Source organism: Syngnathus acus, chromosome 19 (genome assembly GCF_901709675.1).
Source record: "Syngnathus acus chromosome 19, fSynAcu1.2, whole genome shotgun sequence".
NCBI classification, from domain to species: Eukaryota; Metazoa; Chordata; class Actinopteri; order Syngnathiformes; family Syngnathidae; genus Syngnathus; species Syngnathus acus.
Genome location: NC_051103.1, coordinates 1,218,950 through 1,244,528, shown reverse-complemented (window position 1 = coordinate 1,244,528; position 25,579 = coordinate 1,218,950). Strand labels below are relative to the sequence as shown.

Here is a 25,579-nt window from a genome sequence, read left to right as displayed (position 1 = left end):
TCCCACGGTGACGAGACATACAAGTAGACGACACAAAATAAAAACAAGAAGGCACAAACAATAAATAATAAATAAAAAATAATAAATAAATAAAATGAGCGATGAAGAAATAATAAACCAATAACCCAATAAATAAGAGGAGCAAAACCGAGCCAGTGTGCATACAGCAGACAGTAAAGAACAGGACGCTACGCAGAAAGGGGGAGCGAGTTCAGGATCCTAACAGCCTGGAGGATGAAGCTGTTGGAGAGTCTGGTGGTGCGGGAGCGCAGGCTCCTGTACCGCCTCCCAGAGGGCAGAAGATCAAACAAAGAGTGAGCGGGGTGACTCACATCACTCACAATCTTGGTCGCCTTGCGGGTGAGATGAGAGGTGTAAATGTCCTTCAAGGAGGGGAGAGAAGCACCAACACCCCGGCTTACATAAATTTCATAGACTTCGAAAAAGCGTTTGACAGCGTAGACCGGAAGCTATTATGGAGCTTAATAGCACATTACAGAATACCCCATAAGTTCATCAACATCATCAAAAGCTTATACCAGGACATGCAGTGCCAAGTGCTGCACCAGGGACCAACACGGAAAACATTCACCGTGCTCACTGGAGTGAAACAGGGATGTCTACTTTCCCCCTTTCTATTCCTCCTATGCATTGACTGGATCATGAAACAAACTACCCACAATAAAAAGACAGGCATCCAATGGACTTTGACAGAACAACTAGAAGACCTGGACTTTGCTGACGATATTGCCACCAACAGATACAGGAGAAAACTCAACTACTCGAAAAAACAGCAGCAGGACTGGGACTAAAAATAAACGGAGCAAAAACCAAAGTAATGCGAGTAAACAACAAAAACACAAACCCCATCAACCTCAGGGGCTGCCCACTGGAAGAGGTAGACAAATTCACATACCTAGGAAGTTTAATTGCAGTGGACGGTGGAACGGAGGAAGATGTGAAATCAAGAATAGGGAAAGCAAGAACAGCTTTCAACATATTAGATAAGAATCTGGAAAACCAAAACCATTTCACTCAATACTAAACTCAAAATCTTCAACTCCAGCGTCAAAACAGTGCTGCTATATGGATCAGAAACATGGAGGACCACAAAACACATCACCGCTAAACTGCAAACCTTCACTAACCATCGCCGAAGACTCATCCTCAGGATCTTCTGGCCCAACCGCATCAGCAACACCAGCCTAGGGGACCGCACCAAACAAGAAGCAATAGAGATACAGGTTTTGAGGAGGAAGTGGAGCTGGATAGGACATACCCTGATGAAAAACAACATGGCTATATCCAAACAGGCGTTAACATGGAACCCACAAGGCTAAAGAAGCAGAGGGAGACCCAAAAACAACTGGAGAAGGAGCACAGAGCTGGACGTCAAGAAGATGGGACTGTCGTGGAAACAGCTGGAGGAAATGGCACAAGACAGACGAGGGTGGAAACTCTTCATCGATGGCCTATGTTCCGAAAGGAATGAAAAGGCCTAACTAACTAACTTTGTTTCTTATTACAAATGCAGTGTTTTTTTGAACTGCAAATGATGAATGCTCATTCAGTGAGACAAAGAAATGTGGAAAAAGTGCATCATATACATAAATTAAAAATGCATCAATAATCGTTTTATAATCGAATCGTAGCCTCTGAATCGTAATCGAATCGTGAGGTGCCTCAAGATTCCCACCCCTATGTGATTCTATAGAACATCATTTTTTTTGTTTCTTACGTTAGAATATTTTGGATTTGACAAGAACTTTTGCTCAGGAATCAAAACGCTTTATACTGACATCTGTCAGGAACGGAATGGAGCAGGGCGACCAAATGCAGCTTGGACCAGGGTTTATTGAGGTAACATGGAGGTAGGTGGGGAACCGATGACACAGACGGGAGAGAGACTCACGGCCAGCAGACACAGACAGACCGACCAACAGAAGTCCACTTGGACAAGGCTAAAATACTGACCGTGAGCCTCCAGACAGACCGAGGGAAAACCAGACGACAGGAACACTGGGCACGGACAGGGACGGAACAGAACCGTAGACACCGACAAGGAGGAACACACGGGCAGGGTTTAAATACATCAGGTAACAAGAGGGAGCAGGTGACAGACAGGACGATAACGAAGGGGTGTGGCTGAGGGAAGTTGACGGCCGAGCGTGCTCTGGCATGGGCGTGACAGACATCTATAGTTATGTGTCGCTGAACCCAGGGTGTACACCTAGAATTATGGTAATGCATGGAATACGACAAGGGTGTCCGATTAGTCCCAAATCATTCGTTCTGTGTACACAGCTATTGTCATATCTTATAATATCAGATTTTCATCCAGATTTTCAAGGCATAACTTTTTTTCACCATGAGTTTCCCTTAAGCCAGTTTGCAGATGACACAGTTTTCTTCCTGAAGGATAAATCCATTGTTGACATGGCTTTGCAAATTATCTCAGGCTTTTCAAAAGCTTCAAGTCTTCACGGAAATATAAATAAATGTGAATTACTTTCGCTCTACAAGTGTACTGACACACATATCATGTCGATCCCTGTTAAAAAAAAAGTTAAATATCTAGGGATTAAGTTGATAAAAGATGAAAAACAGAGGGAAGCGTTGAACATGAAATAAAAAGTCGATCAAATGCAAACATCATTAAATGATTGGCTGAGTAGAGATCTCTCTATTTTTGGACAGAATTTGTTAACGAAAGCTGAAGGTGTTTCTAAATTGATATATCCATGCCAATCCCTCTAAGATGATCATAAGAATGTTAAGAAAATGAATTCAATTATATACAAACTCATCTGGAGAAATAAACCGCACTGTGAAAAAATCCCAGCAAGTCAAAGAATACAATATGGGAGGTGTTGAAACTATGGATTTTGAGGCTATGATGGGGACTTTTAAATTAAAATGGTGAAAAGAATTTATGCTCAAGCAAACTTCTATATGGTATCATATCCCATATAACATCTTCAAGAGAATGGGTGGGCTAAACGTTTGGCTGAAATGTGATTTTGAAATTTCAAAACTACCAGTTAAAATGTCTGAGTTTCATAAACAAGTTTTACAGTATTGGAAAATGGTGTTTACTAGGGGTGTAAATCGCGGGTTTTGTCACGATACGATATCATATCGATACAAAGATACACGATACGATATTTGCCGATATCTTAAAGCCTGCTGTGATTCATTCACGATACATCACGATATAGTGCTCCACGATCGATATATATATATATATATATATATTTTTTTTTTTAAATAAAAAATATAGAACAATATCCTGATTTATAACAATTCATACGCAAAATCAACAAGGTACTGCAAAGTCTTTATTTAGGAAATTACAAGAGTATTGTAGTATACAAAGTGCTTATTTTAACACTGAACTTTATCAAATTCCTATATTTTTTCTCATAAGTAAAGAAAAATGAATATTCTTTCTTTTTTTGTAATACCATTAACTTTAAAGTGCATTACTGAACTATTTATTTACAATAATTTTAATTGGAATCCAAAGTGCTTCCAAACGAATGACTTGAAGCCCAAAGGGGAGCGAATTTCCTCGTCTTCCTGGACACTAGCCATAGCACCAGCCCAGGAGCCGCGTAGTTGTCGGCTCCCCTTTCACGTGCCTGCTCTGCTCACAACACAACACGCCGCGTACTGCTCCCGGAAAGAGGAAGCAAGCAACAATGAACTGGATTTCAAAATAAAGTCGTGTCTAATGTCCGAGGTCAAACACGGCGATATAAATCGATGTTTACGTTTAGCATCGATGCCAATAAATCGTAGAGCATTATATCGATTAATCGATGTGTATCGATGAATCGTTACACCCCTAGTGTTTACCCATAACTTCACCCCTCATTGTGCCACCTTGTGAAATAATAGAGCAACTGTGTTAAAACAAAAAGTCATTGTTCAACCAAAGGTGGTTTGACCATGGAATTTTCTTTGTACATGACAAAAGGAGAAATTCTACAATTGCAGGATCTGAGAAACACATTTTAATTGTATTGTACGCAAAAAGAATATACAGAAATTCATGAAGCTATCCCTCCAGCTTTATTACAAATGATAAAAAATACAATCATTTTTTCTAATGTCCAAATAAATCTTCCAACCTTAAGAATTGGGGAGTTGAACATTACAGACATAAACTGTGATAACAAATACTAAAGCTCAAATACACAAACTATTAAAGGTAAAATATTCTGTGATTATAATAGAAAAGTCAAATACTAAATATTAGACAATCAAACAATACATACAAAACATTTCTTGAATTCTTGAATCTTGAAACACCAAAAGTGAAAGATATGCAATTTAAGATCCTTAAATAGTTTGAGGGGTGGATTTGGTTTTGAGGTTGATTTGTGGTTATTATGTAAAGAAAACAGAAAAAACGGAACACTTGTTTTCGCTTTGCACTATATGCAATCACTTTTGGAAGGAGGTACGCAGTTGGTTGAGTAACAAAATTGATGGCCTGGAACAATTCACAATCGAAGACATTCTTTCAAACAAATCTAAACTTACCAAAGACATTTCATTGCTAGTTAATATCCTAATTGTCAAGGATAAATACCATATTCACAAAAAATAAATGGTGAAAACAACTACCAAATCTAGATTTTTTTAAAAGGGAGGGTCAAATGTATACATCGTCCTTATGCCAACTGAGGAACTCTAATCAGAAGTGTCGGGTTGCGTGACCAAGAGGGGCGATAGATGGTGCCAACTATGTGTAGGAATTGGATTGTTCCCAGAAAAATGGCCCTTGCTGCAATTGCAGAATCCAACCACAGGGTGGTGCCAGAAACCTTGACGATGCCTGTTCTGAGTGGCATAGATAGAGATTCACAAGTTCAGACCTTTTGTATTATTTAGTTGCTTAGCTCAAATATATTCAGTAACAGCTTGTTGTACTGCCGAATGTCAAAGTAGGAATGCCCACAACCACAGGTTAGTTATGGTTGTGTGTAATGAGAAATTATTCTTGTTTTAATAAGTGATGATTTGTTAAAAATGTTAAATCAGTATGGTTATTCAACAATGATGATTTGTTAAAAATGTTAAATCAGTATGGTTATTCAACAGTTTTGTTAGAAATGTAAGATCAGTATGATTATTCAACAACTATTTGTTAACCAGCTCAGTGGCCTAGTGGTAGTGTCCGACCTGAGACTGGAAGGTTGTGGTTTCAAACCCCGGCCGGGTCATACCAAAGCCTATAAAAATGGGACCCATTGCCTCCCTGCTTGGCACTCAGCATTAAGGGTTGGAATTGGGGAGTTAGATCACCAGATGATTCCCGAGCGCGGCACCACTGCTGCTCACTGCTCCCCTCTCCCCCAGGGGATGGATCAAAATCACATGGGAATGGGTGAAATGCAGAGGACAAATTTCACCACACCCAGATATGTGTGTGGGATGATCATTGGGACTTTAACTTTTAAAAATGTTAAATCAGTATGGTTAATCAACAATGATGATTTGTTAAAAATGTTAAATCAGTATGGTTATTCAACAGTGATGATTTGTTAAGAATGTTAAATCAGTATTGTTTTTCAACAGTAATGATTTGTTATAAATGTTAAATCAGTATGGTTATTCCACAGTGATGATTTGTTAAGAGTTAAGTACAATCTGTTCAGATCAAAGAGATGTCGTGTGAAACCAACGATGATTTACATTTATGGATTATTGAAGTTATATTCTTAAAATGTATGTATTCAAGTTTGAAAGGTGTTTCATTCATTGAATGTAGGGGAAAGGTCACATTTGTTGTTTGTGACAAGCCGGTGGAATAATTGGGGGAAAAAAGGAAGTAACGGCCAGGGGCGCTAAGAGTCTTTCGCAGTATGGGCAGAAAAAGTCCAGCCGTTAGCAGTCCTTCTCGAAGGCCACTGAAACCAGCAGTAGATTCCAGCTGACATGGTAGGGAATCAGCTGAAAAAGCAAATCTCACAATCGCTGCGGTTGCAATTCTCAAGTAACATTCCCAAAATTCCCATGAGGGCACCTCACGTGCCAGTGAGGTGATGCCTGGCGAGTGGGGGGAGGCCAACTGTCTATAAGAGTGCTAGCTCGGGACAGTTGAGGGCTCCTTCCCACAGAAAACTTGTCCAGGAGCATGTGGGCGTTCGAGTAATCGGAGTTTTTTCAGCTGCTGGACTCTTAGTGTTAGACGCAAGATCGCGAGCTTGGATTAACTTGGATTTACTCAAAGAATTGGATTTTTCTACATTTTACAAACCGTATTCGGTTAAAGTTGGGAAATTGTGTAAAATGTAGATAACCAGCTCAGTGGCCTCGTGGTAGTGTCCACCCTGAGACTGGAAGGTTGTGGGTTCAAACCATGGCAACATTAAAACTCAGCTCAGTGTCCTAGCGGTAGAGTGTCCGCCCTGAGACTGGAAGGTTGTGGGTTCAAACCCCGGCCGGGTCATACCAAAGACTATAAAAATGGGACCCATTGCCTCTCTGCTTGGCACTCAGCATTAAGGGTTGAATTGGGGGGTTAGATCACCAAATGATTCCCGAGCGCGGCATCGCTGCTGCTCACTGCTCCCCTTTCCCCCAGGGGATGGATCAAGATCACATGGGGATGGGTTAAATGCAGAGGACAAATTTCATCACGTGTGACGGTCATTGGGACTTGACTTGACTAGACTTTAAAAACAAACTACAACGATTTGAAAATCCTTCTCAACCCATATTCAATTGAATACACTACAAAGACAATATATTTAAGCTCATCAAACACCTATTTGGAACATCCCACATGTGATCAGGCTAATTGGGAACAGGTGGGTACCATGATTGGGTATAAAAGGAGCCTCCCCAAACATGCTCAGTCATTCACAAGCAAGGATGGGGCGAGGTTCACCACCTTGTCCACAACTGCGTGAGAAAATAGTTGAACAGTTTAAGAACAACATTTCTCAAAGCAACATTGCAAGGAATTCAGGGATTTCAACATCTGCGGTCCATAATATCATCAAAAAGTTCAGAGAATCTGGTGAGATCACTGCACGTAAGCGACACAGCCGGAAACCAAGACTGAATGACCGTGACCTTCGATCCCTCAGACCGCACTGCCTTCAAAACCAACATGAGTGTGTAAAGGATATCACCAAATGGGCTCAGGAAAACTTCAGAAAACCCCTGTCAGTCAATACAGTTTGTCACTACATCAGTAAGTGCGGGTTAAAACTCTACCATGCAAAGCAAAAGCCGTTTATGAACAACATCCAGAAACGCCGCCGGGTTCTCTGGGCCTGAGCTCATGTAAAATGGACTGATGCACAATGGAAAAGTCTTTTGTGGTCTGATGAGTCCACTTTTCAAATTGTTTTTGGAAACACTGGACGTCGTGTCCTCCGGACCAAAGAGGAAGCGGACCATCCGGACTGTTATCAACGCAAAGTTCAAAAGCCAGCATCTGTGATGGTATGGGGGTGCATTAGTTCCCATGGCATGGGTGACTTACATTTCTGTGAAGGCAACACAAAAATGCTGAAAAGTACATACAGATTTTGGAGCAACATATGCTGCCGTCCAAGCGACGTCTTTTTCATGGACGCCGCTGCTTATTTAATGCCAAGCCACATTCTGCACGTGTTACAACAGCGCTGCTTCGAAGTAAAAGAGTCCAGGTTCTTCCCTGGCCCGCTTGCAGCCCAGACCTGTCTCCTATTGAACATGTGTGGCGCATTATGAAGCATAAATTCCGACAGGGAAGACCCCGGACTGTTGAACAACTGATGCGGTTCATCAAGCAAGAATGGGAAAGAATTCCACATGAGAAGCTAAGAGAATTAGTCTCCTCTCTTCCAAAAATGTTTATTGAGTGTTATCAAAAGGAAAGGTGATGTAACGTTGTGGTAAACATGCTCTTTCCTAACTTCTACTGCACGTGTTGCAGCCATGAAATTCAAAGTTAATTATCATTTGAAAAATAGAATAAAGTTTATGAGTTTGAGCATTAAATATGTTGTCTTTGTAGTGTATTCAATTGAATATAGGTTGAAAAGGATTTTCAAATTGTATTTTGTTTTTATTGACATTTTACACAATTTCCCAACTTCAACCGAATCCGGTTTGTAGAATAAAACAAAAAGCTGTCAAGTCTGGGCTCGCTTTCTAAAGGGCGATGAGGACAAGACAACACGACATGAGTAAAAACAAAACAATGAACGAGAGCAATAATTGACTTTGGACCTTTCATTCCAGCTTCAAAACTATTCTTGTCTCACGTTCTTACGATTGGGCTCTTTGAAAGCACTGGAATTTCTGTACAATGTGTTTTGCTCTTTGAGTCAGTAGCTTTACAAAAAGGCAGTCAAAGTTGTCAAGCACGCAAAAAAAGAGAAAAGGACAAACCAAGTAGAGTCGAGTGTTCTTAGTGAACATAGCACTCTTCTTCACATTGCATCTGGACACGACATCTAGTTGGCTAATAACACCTAAGCTAAATGCCAAAAACACTTATGATAAGATAAGTTCGCTCTCCAGGCCTTCTCGCAGCAGCTGTACAGCTATGTTGTCAATCTTAGTCAGTGACATTTGTTTTTGTGTTTTTTCTGTTAAAATGGTGATACTATTTATTTTGAGCAGAGTAGGAAGGGCATTAAATTTTCGTCTTCGATGTCTTGCTTGCATTGTCAATTTTCTCCATGGACTTCGATTGGTCTTGGGATGTTTGGAACTGACACCGCGAGGTGGACTCTATGACGCCACCTGTGGCTTCGATGAGGCAATTGGAAAATGCTCTGTGGGCATTTTGCACATGAAGCTGTTGACTTGGGCGCAAGACATTAGCTTCCATCTTCCAGTCTGAAAGAAAACAATCAATTTCAGTGGAGCGCAAAGCTATTCATCTTCCAAATGCTGATTTGAGCACGCACCTGCCGTAACACAGCCACAGAGTGTTTGCCGAGGCTGACACGCTGGCCCAGTGGGTGAAGGTCACCTCGTGGCGGTCCGACCACACGAACGTGCCGGGAAGCACCAGGTCGTTCAGTTCGGTCCACATGTCGCTGGTTTCTGCAGGAACGGATGGGAACAGAGCTCTCATCCGGTTCTCAGATATTGCACCCATCGAGTCGTTCTACGGAGACTGTTGGAAATTTAAGGTTGGGATGCGCACCAACGTTTTCCTGATTTGTGTTGAATAAAGTTATGAAATTACAAATTTTAAAATGAAACACAAAGATGGGATCATTTCCCGTTCTCTCATACCAAAAGTACACGGACTAAAACATACAACTGTTTTTACCTTCAATCCTCTTACTGTTTGAGTGGTGCTCACTCTAACTTATTTTTGCAAGAACCACACGAGAGACAGTATGCCCTTTTTGAGCACTTGCAAGTGGAGAGTCATTCGTCGCTGTACGTACAGCGATGATCGAATGAGGTCTGACTTTGGATTCTTGCAAGAGAGCATTTATTGAGAGAAAGCAGGGTGGGGGTGACATTGGACATGTTTGGTGGTCACCTCAGCAACTGGTTAATCAGTGCGGAGGGTCCCAGCTCATTGTTTTACAAGGTCGTGGAAACAGAAACTAGTGGAGCATTTTAGATGACTAACTAAGCAAGAATGTTTCCACACCATTTGGAAAGTTTCAACAACTGAATGGTTAAACTTTTCAGAGTCAAGGAAAGGTAAAAGGTTTAAATAAAGTTAATAATTCTAGTCTACATTCCAACATAATCATCCGATCAAGATAATCTGTAAACCCTAACATATCCCTCCTGTTCATCATATGATTATGCCAACCCCGATCAATCAAACATAAGTAAGAAAATATAATGAAGAAAAAAAATAATAAAAAGAAAACACACAGAAACAGCACATCATTGTACCCATCACTTGCGAAGCATTTTCGATGGTCAAATCATTAAGTGTCTGTAAAATATGTACGGCTAAACAGCATCATCGCAATCTTCTTTCCGCAGCGCGTCATAGTCAGCACATTTGACATCTCTGATATGTTGTATTTGCACCTGTGCCATGGTAGAAGACAAAGATCTTGATACAGCAGACTTCAAACATGGGACAACACAGGTCGCAAATAAGCACAACACCAGCACAACAAGCACAGGAGTCACAAATTTCAACAGCAGTTGCCACTAGTTGCCAGAGAATAGCTATGAAAAGAAATCCCGTTGATGTGGGACTTTGTCTTTTGACATGGCCTGCTGTAAGTTCTTCAGTGAGTTCACGGCGTCGTTGATGTGAGTGTCATTAATTCCTGAAATGTATGTGCAACAGGAAGTCCCAATGATGTGGCACACGCCACCTTGCTCTGCAGTCATCAAGTCCAGAACCATCCTTTTTGCAAGACCATTAGCCCAATAGCCTGAATCTCTCTGTTTTGTCCATCATTGACTTGCAGTGAAAGATTCACAAAGGATTGAAAACGATAGTTCAGTGTCTTGATGTAGAGTGCTTGTTTTCCAACTCCGATCCAAGGAAAAAGCGCATGCACAACTTTGTCTCCGACGGACCATACATTATGGTCGTCTGGAACATTCGCACCCCAGACAGGGTCATGAGGGTCAAAGGTTGCAACAGCCCTGCGTGGACGTCCAGAAGAGTTGTGTGCTGTCGTCAGCTGATGATGTTGTATCCTGTAGGTGTGGTCTGTCACCCACACTGGTGCACACACTCCTGTCCAGTTGGCGGGCAGCATCGGATAAACCTTGTGACCACAAAGCCACCAGCCATTCTGTATGAAGTAGGTCCCGTCCGATGGTGCAGCCATGTTGGTAGGAGAGCCCTGACGCCTTGAAATGGCTCTCCTATCTTGGCACTCAGCGGTGATGTCCAAAGCTCCCATCCAGTTTCCTCCTGAAGAGCAGTCGTTAATGCATTCGTGGGTTTCATTTTCTTGGATGAAACACGTGTAGTCCATTCCAGGTAGCCTTTTTGTTTCGGCCACTTGTGGAATCTGTCGTCCTTCAACAGTCACATTGAGATTAATCCAAAAGAGTTCGATCACAGGTTCTTTTCTGTGAGTCCAGGGCGGTAGGGGTAGCGTCACTGTCTTAAATTCATAATTTTGATTCTTCCAATTCCTGAAAGCATGTTCTGACTTTTTTTTCCGAATTTCTCATGAGGGCTCGACACTAACATGCACTAGTGTGGATCGGTTTCTGCCTGCAAACAGATTTCTCTCTTTTCCGCTCATTTTTATTTTTCAAAATTGTTTCTGTTTTGCGGTGCAATTTGGATAGACCAAAGTCTAGCAATTTCTTTGCACTAAAAGTTTAGCCAATTTCATCATTTTAACACATACGCACACACACATGCACAGCTCTCGCGCGCGAAAGGTAGGTCCCAGCACCAATGATTCGTCACAGGCTGGCCATTTCCTGCAGTTGATCATGAGCTGGTCCCGCCCACGCACACGAGGACAGCACGTTCTAATTTTTTATTTATCTTTTAGAAGCAATTTGCGGTGTGCAAGGAGGCAGAAGAGGGGCAAGTGTGGAGGCGTCCGGGCCAGGCTGGCGGCCAACCCAGCTTGCCCGGCCGTGCCTTCCATTCTTCCGGCGAATGTTCGATCGCTGGACAACAAAATGGATTACATTCGCCTGCTGAGATCTACGAACCGGACAGTGCGTAACTGCTGTGTGCTCGTGTTCACTGAGACTTGGTTGACTGTCAACATTCCGGACTCTGCTGTGCATCTGGAGCGGCTAGCGTGCTATTGGGCGGACCGGGCCATTGTAAAAGCGGGAAAATCGCGAGGAGGAGGAATATGCGTCTACATCCGTGACGAATGGTGCCGGGACTCTGTAGTGGTATGCAAGCACTGCTCGCCACTGGCGGAGTTTGTGATCATTAAGTGCCGTCCTTTTTACCTGCCAAGGGAATTTACTGCGATTCTGCTTGTCGCGGTATACATCCCGCCTTCCAACATCGAAGGCGACAGGATCGCGGCTCTTAGTGAACTGTACCAGGCTGTCAGTGAACAACAGACGGCGCACCCTGACGGTTTCACCATCTTCGCTGGGGATTTGAATCATGCTAACCTGAAGTCTGTTTTTCCGAGGCTTCACCAGCATGTTAATTTTCCAACACGTGGTGACAGCTTCCTGGACCTGGTCTACTCTACACATAAATGAGCTTTCAAAGCCGCCCCCCTCCCCCATCTTGGACTTTCTGACCATATCACTGTTATGCTTTTGCCCGCATACAGACAAATGGTGAAAGCATCCAGGCCGGTTCGCAAGCGGGTAAGAGTGTGGCCTGAGGGTGCCTCTGATGCGCTTCGAGACTGCTTTGGCACAACTGACTGGGAAATGTTTAAGCAGGCGGCCACTTGCAACAATCGGACGGACATAGAGGAGTATACTGACTCTGTTTCCTCTTACATCACGAAGTGCATTAATGATGTGACCCACTCGAAATTCGGGGCATTAGGAAGCAAAAAGGGCATTCTCTTGCAAGATTACCGCCCACTTCAAGGACAGCAGGGACGCACGGAGCCTGTGGCAGGGCATTCAGACCATCACGGACTACAAGCCCGCGCCGCAGAGCTGTGAGGGCGACATCCGTCTGCTCAACGATCTTAACCGCTTCTTTGCTCGCTTCGACGCTCGGAACAGCACTTGCCCGCTGAAGACCCCTCCGCCTCCACACGAGCAGCCCCTGTGCCTCTCTGCCGATAGCGTGAGGAGGGCGCTTGCCGCTATCAACACCCGTAAGGCGGCGGGCCCTGACAACATCCCGGGTCGAGCGCTGAAGGACTGCGCTGGGGAGCTGATGGGTGTCTTCACGGACATCTTTAACATTTCCCTGCAGCAGGCCATCGTCCCTTCGTGTTTCAAGGCTGCCACCATCGTACCTGTGCTGAAGAAACCTGCTCCGTCCTGCTTCAATGACTACCGCCCCGTGGCACTGACGCCCATCATCATGAAGTGTTTTGAGCGGCTTGTCATGGAGCACATCAGATCCATTCTCCCCCCCACCATAGACCCCTTCCAGTTTGCGTACCGAGCCAAACGGTCCTCTGAGGATGCCATCTGCTGTGCCCTCCACTCGGCCCTCACCCACCTGGAGAGAAGGGACTCGTATGTGAGATTGCTGTTTGTGGACTTCAGTTCTGCCTTCAACACCATTGTGCCACAACGACTCATCTGCAAACTCGACAAGCTGGGCCTCAGTACCTACCTCTGCAACTGGCTACTGGACTTCCTCTGTCAGAGGCCTCAGGTGGTACGTGTTGGCGACAAAATCTCCGCCAGCATCACGCTGAGCACGGGGGCCCCCAAGGCTGCGTGCTCAGTCCGCTGCTCTTCACCCTGCTGACACATGACTGCACTGCAACTTACGGTAGCAACCGCGTGCTGAAATATGCCGACCAGAGGCGTAGCCAAGCCGGGGCGAGCCGGTGCGGCGCCCCGGTTAGGACTCCCTGCGCCCCGGTTGAAAAAAATCGAGCTTTTTCGATTCTTCATTTTCATGCCGTTTTTTTCTTTCGGTCTTGCGCTATTCTATGTGCGCGATGTTATCCATTCACCGTTTGCCTCCCGGACCCGGATGTTGTTTTAGCGATCAGCGAAAGGCGTGGGTGATGTTCGATTTTTTTTCCTGTGGGCGTGCGCCTCTACTGGAAAAATTCCTGGCTACGCCTCTGATGCCGACGACACGACTCTGGTGGGTCTCATCACCGGGGGCGACGAGACTCAGTACAGGTCGGAGGTCGACCTTCTGGCCACGTGGTGCAGAGACAACAACCTCCTGCTGAACGTCAACAAGACCAAGGAGATTGTTGTTGACTTCCGGAAGGGTCACACCCAACACCTGCCACTGACCATCGACGGTGCTGTGGTGGAGAGAGTGAGCAGCACCAGATTCCTGGGGGTGCACATCAGTGAGGACCTCTCCTGGTCCACCAACACCGCATCACTGGCGAAGAAAGCTCAGCGCCGCCTGTACTTCCTGCGGAAACTCAGGCGAGCAAGTGCTCCTCCGGCCGTCATGACTACATTCTACCGTGGCACCATTGAGAGCGTCCTCTCCAGTTGTATCGCTGTTTGGGGTGGTAGCTGCACTGAATACAACATGAAGGCCCTGCAGCGCATAGTGAACACGGCTGGTAAGATTATTGGTGCTTCACTCCCCTCCCTGAAGGACATTTACACCTCCCATCTCACCCGCAAGGCGACCACGATTGTGAGTGATGTGAGTCACCCCGCTCACTCTTTGTTTGATCTTCTGCCCTCTGGGAAGAGGTACAGGAGCCTGCACTCCCGCACCACCAGACTCACCAACAGCTTCATACTCCAGGCTGTTAGGATCCTGAACTCTCTCCCCCCTTCTGCGTGGCGTCCTGTACTTTTGCGCTATATTCTGACTATCTGCTGTATGCACACTTGCTCCATTTTTGCTCCTCTTATTTATTATGTTATTTGTTTATTTATTATTTATTCATCACTCTTATTTATTCATTGTTTGTGCCTTCTTGTTTTTATTTTTTTTGTGTTGTTTACTTGTATGTATATTGTGTACTATGTCTTGGCACCGTGGGATAGTGGGAACGTAATTTCGATCTCTTTGTGTGTCTTGGCATGTGAAGAAATTGACAATAAAGCAGACTTTGACTTTGACTTTTTCTTTACCACTTGATTTGCAGATTTTAACTTTAGTGTGCACACAATTTGATCTCTGGTCATTTGTCATTGGGCATACAAACAGCATTGTCATACTTCTTGTATGGACAGGAGCTCTAATAATCTAAAAAAAAATTCTAATAATCTGACAATGACATGTTTTGCTGTATGGACATCTATTATTTCTTTCTCTGTATGAGCATAAGCGGTCAAAGGGGAGGAAGCTTGTCATGCTGAAAATGTGACATTTCCTCTGCCTCTTCCTCCGCCCTTTGATGGGTTTTGTTTTTTATGACGACACTCTCTTGACCAGTGTCCATGTTTCCCACAGTTCCAACAGTTCTCTGAATCTGATGGGGGTTTTGATTTGATCGGTGGCTTGCGACCTTGTTGGTCTCTAACTCTTCCTCTGCCCCTTTGGAAACTTTGGAAGAAGACCGTTGTATCTTCATCTCATCGGCATCACAGTCTCGAAAGACCATAGATTTCTTGTGTCTGGAGGTTAGGTGTTCTTTGCACAGCGTCTGCTGTGGCTGGTGAGTCCTATCCGTGAGAGACAGACACGGCCGCAGATGTTACAGGTGTGGGCCGGATCCGGTGAAAGTGGGGGCATGGTGGCTTGCTGCTTCCTCAACTTCCTTTTTGTTTCTCGATGTTGAGCCAGGGTGATTTCGTAGGTCTGCAGCCCGTTTCGGAGAGCCTGTTGCCATTTGTGGCGATCCTGGGCGACGTCTTCCCAGGTGGCTGGGTTGATGTTGAAGGATTTGAGGTCTTGTATGTAGACATCCTTGTAGCGGAGCAGTGGGCGGCCTACTTGCCTTTTGCCTGATTTTAGCTCTGCATATAAGATGTCCTTTGGCATACGACCATCTTCCATCCGACAGACATGGTCCAGCCAACGGAGACGCCGCTGCTTCAGCAGGGAGAGCATCGTGGGGAGCTGTGCACTCTCCAGGACTGCACTGTCTGTGATCCTGTCCCGCCAGGTGATGCCCAGTATGCGTCTCAGGCAACGCAGATGGAAAGAGTTTAACCTTCTCTCTTGATGTGCATAAAGAGTCCAGGCTTCGCTGCCATACAAGAGTGTACTGACGACACAGGCCCTGTACACTTGCACCTTTGTATGGATGGTGAGCTTGCTGTTCTGCCATACTCTGGGTGTCACTTTTCCAAAGGTAGAAGCTGCTTTCCCAAGCTGCTGACCTCGGCATCGAGTGACAAATTGCAGGTGATGGTAGACCCAAGATAGATAAACCTGCTTACAGCTTCCAGTGTGTAGTTGTTGATGGTGATGGAGGGTGGGACAGTGGTCCCCTGGCCCATTGTCTTGGTTTTGTTTAGGCTGATGGTCAGGTTGAAGTCCTGACATGCTTGGCTGAACCGGTCTAGGAGAATCTGCAGGTGTTCATTAGTGTGTGTTGCCAATGCTGCATCATCAGCAAACAACATGGTGAGTGGTCTGATCTTGGTTTTTGCTCTCAGTCGGGATAGGATGAATAGTTTGCCGTCTGTCCTGGTGTGTAAGTAAACTCCCTCAGTTGATGTTCCGAAGGCTTGGCGCAGGAGGAGAGAGAAGAATATCACAAACAGAGTGGGTGCCAGCGCGCATCCCTGTTCGACACCACAGCGGATGTTAAAGGACTCAGAAGTGCACCCATCGTACTGGACAGTACCTTTCATGTCAGTGTGGAAGGACTGGAGGATGCTGAGGAGTTTTGGCGGGCAACCTATCCGTTCCACCAGTTGGAAAAGGCCGCTCCTGCTCACCAGGTCAAAAGCCTTGGTAAGGTCAACGAAAGCCATGTAGAGAGGTTTATGTTGTTCTCTGCACTTCTCCTGCAGCTGTCTCTGGGTGAAAATCATATCCAGAGTTGATCTTCCTGCTCTGAACCCTGCCTGTGACTCTGGGTAGAGTTTCTCTGCGAGGACTTGGAGTCTGTTTAGTACAACTCGAGCAAAGAGCTTACCGGTAATGCTGAGTAGGGAGATGCCACGGTAGTTGTTACAGTCACTCCTGTCTCCCTTGTTTTTGTGCAAGGTGACGATGTTAGCATTTCTCATGTCCTGTGGGACAGAGCCTTCTTTCCAGCACAGGCATAAGAGCTTGCACAACATCTAGCGGCTTGTTGGAGTTTCCCCCTAGAAGATCGGCGGGTCTGTAGAGTTTTGGTGTTTGGAGTGTGCTTGTAATGTGTGAGTGCGACGCGTTTTTCTTCAAGGATCGGTGCCAATTATGTTAAATTGGCATTGAACCAGTCATTTGGCTTTCCCTGCTTTTTGCCAAAGACCGACAGGGCCGTGCTGTGTATGGCATCCCTCAAGCCATCCCAGTACCGCTGGGCGGAGCTGGACAGGGGTGCGCCGTGGAGGGAGACCTCTAAGGCAGTGTTTCCCAACCTTTTTTCATTCACGGCACACCTTTCCATTGGAAAAGATCTCGAGGCACACCACCAACAAAAATCTGTTAAGTGTTACACCAGCTTCTATATTAAAGTCAGTTATATTACAACAAAAGACGTAAAGTTCTATTCCTATATATGTATGGAGAATAAAAATAAATACTAAATATTCTTTAAATTGTATTTCTTTTGTAAATGAAAGTGAGTTTTTGAAAAAAGGTTTTAGACAATGTAAGGAATAAACTATTGAATGTGATTGTGGTCAAAATCCAAAAGAATCAATATAACTGTTTACTGTTTTAGACTAGCTCTATAAATATTGCGACAATAAGAACAAAGTCACTTTTAAAGACGCTCTGCTGTTCTGACAGCGGCTGAGTGGCTATCACAGTCGAGGTGTCTTGACTTGACTGTGTATTTTATGTTGGTGAAAAATGAACAATCCAGGTTCTCCCGTTGAACTACATGCTCTGATTTCCATCGGACCGAAAACGCACCACAGCCGTCGTAGTGTCACTGTTAGTAAAAGCACACAGCAACACACACATAAACTGAGTATGTGCCGATGCCACAACATGTAATCTCAAGATTCTCTGATTTGCCACGCATGCACGTTTAGCAAGTGACTGACCAGGCCTTGCGCTAACTGACCAGTGGTTTTGCAATCCTGTTTATAATGCACTCCGTAATTAATGTTGAACAATTTCCCACGGCACAGCTGAACATCTCTCACGGCACACGAGTGTGCCGCGGCACACTGGTTGGGAAACACTGCTCTAAGGCACAGAGGAAGGCTGTAGCTTTGGTTGGGTCAGTTGTTTTGCTGCTGTCGATGCGTGGGGCTCCCTTTGGTTTGGATCTGTGTAGGTTTTTTGCCTGTAGCTTGACTCTACAGAACACAAGGGAGTGGTCTGTATCGCAGACTGCACTGTGGAGACTGCGTGTTTAAAGGATGCCTCTGAGATCAGAAGTGCGTGTTATGATCAGGTCTAACTGGTGCCAGTGACCTGAGCGTGGATGTCTCCAAGAGACTTTGTGAATGGGTTTGGTCTGTAAGTATGTGTTGGTGATGCAGAGGTGGTGATATGTGCAGAACTCCAGAAGTCGCTGCCCATTTTCATTCAGCTTACCGATGCCATGGTGTCCCAAGCAGGATGGCCAGGAGTCACGATCGGCTCCGACTCTAGCATTAAAGTCACCAAGTAGGTAGAGCTGTTCACGGCTGGCAATGTTTTTAAGAGTCGCTTCGAGTTCATCATAAAACCTTTCTTTTATTTCCTGGGGGGAGATAAGTGTTGGAGCGTACACACTCACTAGGTGGACAGGTCCCATGGATGTATTGAGGCAGAGAGCCAGGATTCTCTCAGAGCCGCCTGTGGGTGGTACCACTGCTCCCAGGAGTGTGTTCCTGACAGCGAACCCTACTCCGTATTCCCTGGTTTCCTCAGGGGGCTTCCCCCGCCAAAAGAAGGTATAGTCCTTTTCCTTGAGTGAGTCAGATCCATGGAGTCGTGTTTCCTGGAGGGTCGAGATGTCAATTCTGAGCTTCAGGAGTTCGTTGTTTCTAACTGCAGTTTTACGGACATCACTAATTTCTTGTAGGTTGTCGCTGAGCCCATTGTCATAGTCCTGACATTCCAGCACCCCAGGCGTAGTGCTGGAATCTTCGGTAATTTCCTTGTGTTGCTTGGTGCGTAAATTTACTTGTTAGGATAGATCCCTGAGCTCCAAGCACCCAATGAAGCAGGCAGGCTGTGGCGGGAAAGCACCTTATTGGCTGGGGGCTGCCCAGCTTGAGGCGGGCGGTAGCTGTCCAATGAGACCAAACATCTCTCCCACCGTCGGAGGTAGCCCCTGGCACCCATACTCTACGCCAATAAGAAAGGGCTTATAACCGGTAACTGCTAACCTCCCGTGTTGTCTCTCCACTGGTTAGTGGAGCTGAAGTTTCCTCTCCAGTGCACAAGAAGCCTGGGCAAGTTTTATGGAAGCCTTGAGTTTCCCAGGCATCAGGGCTTCCCTCTCGGCCTTCCTGTTGTCATCCAAAGGAACGGTGAACCGATACATTTGGCATCAGGTTGGCTGCAGGAGTTGCAAGAACAATGCTTTTTTAAAGCATGAGTCTGCCTAACGGAGTCCGAGCCGGGTTTTCTGTCGGGGTTTTCTCCCTTAGCCTTTTCATTCCAGACGATACCCACAAGGCAGCGGGAGTGCTATTTCACCCATAGCTGGGACAGTGGTTAGCGGGCGCCAGGACATCCACGCGCCGGTGGGCCTGTACGTCACGCCTAGGGGCCCACTGTTGCTGACCCGGTCGATCCCCTGCAATTTGGCCTGGAGCTGTGAGGCACCCAAGTACCATGTGTGGCCACGAGGAGGCATGCAGAAGTCTTGACGGTGGAGAGGCTATGTACCGGCTGAGGAGACTTACGCACTCGGCTCATCTTTTCGCCCCCGGAAACAGGGGGCTAGCCGGCGGCAGTAGCTGAAAGCAGAAGGTAGCAAGCAGGAAGAAGCATGCAACATGCAGTAACTACGAGCACTACTACTCCAACACCACTGCACTTCGCATCACACACACACTATCTTCATCTAGATCATTACCATCATCATCTAGATGAAATACATCAGAACTTTCGCTTTTTTTGATCACTTTGTCAGCATCTCTGGCCCACTGCATGGTTGTTGTAACACAAGCAGTGTCCGCTTCCACCAAGTGTTCCCTCACCCAGTTGCCTAATTCAGGGGGGAGACCAGTGACGAGCGCATTTTTAAGATGTTGCTGATAAGCACTCTCAGCTGCATCATTGAATGGGATGCCACTGTGCAACCTGAATTCTTTTTCAAATCTTAATTGAATAGCGGCCTCATCACTTTTTATCTTTCTATTTTTTGTCTTTTGAATTTGTTCTCTTCTCTCTTGTGAAGCTTTCAACCACACTCTACCACAATGCACTTCTCTCTCTTTTCTTTCCTTTCTCAATCCCTTTGGCTTCCTAGCCACACTCTCCTCCAAAAGTTCTACCACAATGTTCCACATTTCAACTTTCAACTTTCCTTGTACTCCATACTTTTTTCTTCCACTTTGGCATGTATTGCATACAATTAAGAAATCTACTCGCCATGTACTTCTCATCTCCTTCAAGAGCTAGAGATTTACCGTTCTTATTTCCCATCTTAATTTTAGTAGTTTTAGTTTTTCCAATTTTTTTCAAGTTTTTTTTTTTTCTTTGAGGATCCTCAATGCAGGTTTAAATTGACCTTTCAACAAATTTCCAACCTATGTTATTCCCGTGGATTAATGCTAGAACTGTTTTTAGTCAATTTATCCTACCAGTCACTCTCAACCACACAAGTTTTTTATCCCTGCCTACGCGAAGTCCTCTTTAAAAAAAAGAGCTGCTTCATCCGGAGCACCCCCTCCTTCCCTGGGAACTAAAGACAACAGTCCTGTTACCCAGCCCTGCCAACGCGAAGTACCGTAATTTTCGGACTATAAATCGCACCGGAGTATAAATCGCACCAGCCATAAAATGCCCAAAAAAGTGAAAAAAAACATATATAAGTCGCTCTGGAGTATAAGTCGCATTTTGGGGGGCAATTTATTCGACAAAATCCAACACCAAGAACAGTCATGAACGAGCAACAACAGGCTAAACGATAGGTATGCTAACGTGACATAAACACAAACTGAGAGCTGAGAACGGCCCTGACGTAAAATTCAGAGTTATTCAAAAAACTATTACATAAATAACACGTTAATAAAACCATCTGTGTCACTCCAATTCATTAAATCCATCAATCGTCCTTTGTCAACAATGCGTGCGCGCCGCTGACGGCTCTTGCACTTCAAAATATTCCACAGGCCCATATAACGATATATAAATTATATATCAAATAACTATTATATAAGCAATAATGTTATCAAACCATCTGTGCACTCTAAATCATTAAATCCATCGATCAAATTCCTCGTCCTTTGTCAACAACGCCGCGCGTCCATGCGCCCTGACGTCAGCCTCGTCGTTATTCCACAGATCTACTATATAACTATATTGTAGCGTTAACAAAGTTCAAGGAAAGACGTGGGTTTGGTAAACGGCTCTTTATTTAACAAAACAAACTTCCAGGCGTGTGGCGGCGTGGACTTCCAGCCACGGAAATGGAAGAGAGCTCCATAGAATAGGACCGGGCGTGCGTAAAAGCCATGACCGAGCCCCATCCACCGTCCCCGGACAGCCACCCGGCCGAGCGCCGGCCCTCGACTTCCATCCACGGAGGTGAAAGACAGCTCTGTAGAGTAGGACCGGGCGTGCGTAAAAGCATTGTCCGAGCCCCATCCACCGTCCCTGGACAGCCACCCGGCCGAGCGCCGGCCCCCGACTTCAATCCACAGAAGTGAAAGAGAGCTCCGTCGAGTCAATCTTTGTCCTTTATGTAAACAACGCCGCGTCGCGCTGCTTATGTCGCGCTGCTGATGTCGCGCTGCTGACCGCGACGTCGCGCTGCTGACGTCACTTGAAATTCAAATTACAGTAATCCCTTGCTACATTGCGGTTCGTTTATCGCGGTTTCATTTTTTTTTTTTTGAAAATTTTTGAAAAAAACCACATATAAGTCGCTCCTGAGTATAAGTCGCCCCCCCACCCAAACTATGAAAAAAACCGCGACTTATAGTCCGAAAAGTACGGTAGTACTCTTTAGAACAGTGGTTGGCAAATGAGGGTACACGGAGGTACTCTAGGGGGTACGTGAGATTTTACAAAAATATATAAAACAGTTTGAGAACCACTGCTCCAGAAGAGCCACTTCATCCGGAGGGGGACTCTACAACACCCCCTCCTTCCACAAGACTTAAGATCTTCTGTCCTGCCTATTTACTTGTACTTTTCCATGTGCACTTTTACTTGTACGCGTTTCACAACAGCACAATCACACAACTTTAGTGCTTTAACTTACTTGTCCCCTGGTTCATTGCACTCCCGTCAATCCACCTCTGTCAGACGAAGGCAGACGTAAGATGCTGGCCCAGCGAAGAATTTTCTTCCCAGGTCTTTCTTTTCCAGGTCCTCCTAATGGACGCTGGCTTGTCGACAATGCAGCACGTCGTCCTCCGTCGGCCAGATGGCGGGTGTGAGAGAATCCGGGTCACGGCAACAAAATGTTTGAGTGGTGCTCACTCGAACTTATTTTTGCAAGAACCACACGGGAGACAGTATGCCCTTTTTGAGCACTTGCAAGTGGAGAGTCATTCGTTGCTGTGCGTACAGCGATGATCGAATGAGGTCTGACTTTGGATTCTTGCAAGAGAGTATTTATTCAGAGAAAGCAGGGTGGGGTGACATTGGACATGTTTGGTGGTCACCTCAGCAACTGGTTAATCAGTGCGGAGGGTCCCAGCTCATTGTTTTACAAGGTCGTGGAAACAGAAACTAGTGGAGCATTTTAGATGACTAACTAAGCAAGAATATTTCCACACCATTTGGAAAGTTTCAACAACTGAATGGTTAAACTTTTCAGAGTCAAGGAAAGGTAGAAGGGTTAAACAAAGTTAATAATTCTAGTCTACATTCCAACATAATCATACGATCAAAATAATCTGTAAGCCCTAACGAGGCTTTCCCACCAAACGGTTTGCAAATAGGTTCATTTCTCGAGGTTTCATGTGCACACAAACCCCCCTGCTGGTCAAAAGGAGTAATTTATTCCATTAATGAGAATTACATTCACCTTTATATTTTGCTTCATGTAGCCTGATCAAAATGAATAAAACTTCTCTCTGTATGTGCATTCACGTGTAACATTGAAGGAGGTGGACGTCCTTCAATCTGTAAATAAATACCATCATTGTATATTAAGGAACTAAAAGTTGATGGAACACATTTAGTTTTAGTTGTGAACAGTAAAGATTCAAGAATTTTTATTCGCCATGTTTGAGCGTGCCAAACAAAGAATTTGACTTCGGTACATCACAGCCTCTGTTCAACATTTAGGTGACTAACAACACTCAGGACGTGTGAAAAATGACAAATATTCTCCCAGGAGGGCAAGGAAAAACTCAAAACTCCAACTAGGGGAAATGAGAAACCTTGAGAAGAGACCACAGATGGGAGGGTCCCTCTTCCAGGATGACCAGGCTGCAATGGATGCAGAAAAGACACATAGTACAAATAGTGTAGACCAGACATGGACAAACTACGGCCCGCGGGCCACATCCGGCCCACGGGGCCGTTTAATCCGTCCCGCCAAACCTGAATAAATTGTATTGTTAATTTTTTTTGGAGTCATTTTCCCTGCAATTACTATGTTTCCCCAGTAGATGGGGAAGCGCATTTATTCCCGGGAGCCGTGTCAGAAAGCTCGGTGCACACTCACAAGTGCGTGTGCGTACTCAGTAGTATCAGTGCCAAATTTCGAGTGTAGGGTGTGACGTCAGTATTCTCGTAATTCGCGCGCTGAGCTTTCAGATACAGTTTTATGCTAATGCCACCCACAAACCTTCCCCTGGAATCCTTCCATTAAAATGAGGGGCCCGAAGAAAAGAAAGGTGGACACTGAGTGCCGAATGTTAAAAAAGAGTGGACAATTTGGCTCGACCTACGTGTGTGAGAAGACGTTCAGCCACATGAACGTCAACAAAGCCCGTCACAGATCTAGGTTAACGGACTCTTAGAGTCGTCACCTTATCGTGGTGGAGGGGTTTGCGTGCCCCTATGATCCTAGGAGCCATGTTGTCTGGGGCTTCATGCCCCTGGTAGGGTCACCCATGGCAAACGGGTCCTAGGTGAGGGGCCAGACAAAGCACGGCTCACACTAGCCCCTTATAATGAAAACCACAAATGGATTTCGTTTTCCCTCGCCCGGACGCGGGTCACCGGGGCCCCCCTCTGGAGCCAGGCCTGGAGGCGGGGCTCGAAGGCGAGCATCTGGTGGCTGGGCCTTCGCCCATGGGGCCCGGCTGGGCGCAGCCCGAAGAGGAAATGTGGGTCCCCCATCCCATGGGCTCACCACCTGTGGGAGGGGCCAAAGGGGTCGGGTGCAGTGTAACCTGGGCGGCGGCCAAAGGCAGGGACCTTGGCGGTCTGATCCCCGGCTGCAGAAGCTGGCTCTTGGGACATGGAATGTCACCTCTCTGGCTGGAAGGGAGCCCGAGCTGGTGTGCGAGGCAGAAAAGTTCCGACTAGACAAAGTCGGACTTGCCTCCACGCACAGTTTGGGTTCCGGTACAAGCCCTCTCGAGAGGGGCTGGACTCTCTTCCACTCTGGAGTTGCCCACGGTGAGAGGCGTCGAGCAGGTGTGGGTATACTTATTGCCCCCCGGCTGGGCGCCTGCACATTGGGGTTCACCCCGGTGAACGAGAGGGTAGCCTCCCTCCGCCTTCGGGTGGGGGGACGGGTCCTGACTGTTGTTTGTGTCTATGCACCAAACGGCAGCTCAGAGTACCCACCCTTCTTGGAGTCCCTGGAGGAAGTGCTGGAGAGCGCTCCTTCTGGGGACTCCATCGTTCTACTGGGTGACTTCAATGCTCACGTGGGCAATGACAGTGAGACCTGGAAGGGCGTGATTGGGAGGAACGCCCCCCCCCGATCTGAATCCGAGCGGTGTTCTATTATTGGACTGCTGTGCTCGACACGGATTTTCTATAATGAACACCATGTTCAAACATAAGGGTGTCCATGTGTGCACTTAGCACCAGGACACCCTAGGCCGCAGTTCGATGATCGACTTTGTAGTCGTGTCATCGGACTCGCGGCCGCATGTTTTGGACACTCGGGCGAAGAGAGGGGCGGAGCTGTCAACTGATCACCACCTGGTGGTGGGTTGGCTCCGATGGTGGTGGAAGATGCCGGTCCGACCTGGCAGACCCAAACGCTCTGTGAGGGTCTGCTGGGAACGTCTGGCGGAATCCCCTGTCAGGAAGAGCTTCAACTCCCACCTCCGGCAGAGCTTTTCCCACGTCCCGGGGGAGGCGGGGGACATTGAGTCCGAGTGGACTTTGTTCCGCGCCTCCATTGTTGATGCGGCCGACCGGAGCTGTGGCCGTAAGGTCATTGGTGCCTGTCGTGGCGGCAATCCCCGAACCCGCTGGTGGACACCGGCGGTAAGGGATGCCGTCAAGCTGAAGAAGGAGTCCTATCGGGCCATTTTGGCCTGCGGGACTCCGGAGGCAGCTGACAGGTACCGGATGGCCAAGCGGAACGCGGCTTCGGCGGTTGCTGAGGCAAAAACCCGGACGTGGGAGGAGTTTGGCGAGGCCATGGAGAATGACTTCCGGACGGCTTCGAGGAAATTCTGGTCCACCATCCGGCGTTTCAGGAGGGGGAAGCAGTGCAACGTCAACACTGTTTACAGTGGAGATGGCGTGCTGCTGACCTCGACTCGGGACGTCGTGTGTCGGTGGGGAGAATACTTCGAAGACCTCCTCAATTCCACCGACACGCCTTCCATTGTGGAAGCAGGGCCTGGGGACTCTGAGGCGGACTCTCCAATCTCTGGGGTCGAAGTCACTGAGGTAGTTAAAAAACTCCTCGGTGGCGAGGTG

The 25,579-nt window shown here is 46.3% G+C and overlaps 3 long non-coding RNA genes across 3 annotated transcripts; 1 reads left to right on the top strand and 2 right to left on the bottom strand.

The window, feature by feature from the left end:
- Positions 1-1,396: 1,396 nt before the first annotated feature.
- On the bottom strand, positions 1,397-22,995 carry LOC119137936. Its single transcript, XR_005101043.1, has 3 exons — positions 22,985-22,995; positions 22,464-22,468; positions 1,397-1,502 (listed from the first exon to the last, which is right to left on the bottom strand). It is a non-coding gene; the product is annotated as an uncharacterized LOC119137936 (long non-coding RNA).
- LOC119137942 lies at positions 1,828-7,413 on the bottom strand. Its single transcript, XR_005101049.1, has 3 exons — positions 7,401-7,413; positions 3,322-3,327; positions 1,828-2,019 (listed from the first exon to the last, which is right to left on the bottom strand). It is a non-coding gene; the product is annotated as an uncharacterized LOC119137942 (long non-coding RNA).
- Positions 6,034-17,787, top strand: LOC119137925. Its single transcript, XR_005101033.1, has 3 exons — positions 6,034-6,045; positions 9,358-9,360; positions 17,566-17,787. It is a non-coding gene; the product is annotated as an uncharacterized LOC119137925 (long non-coding RNA).
- Positions 22,996-25,579: the final 2,584 nt, after the last annotated feature.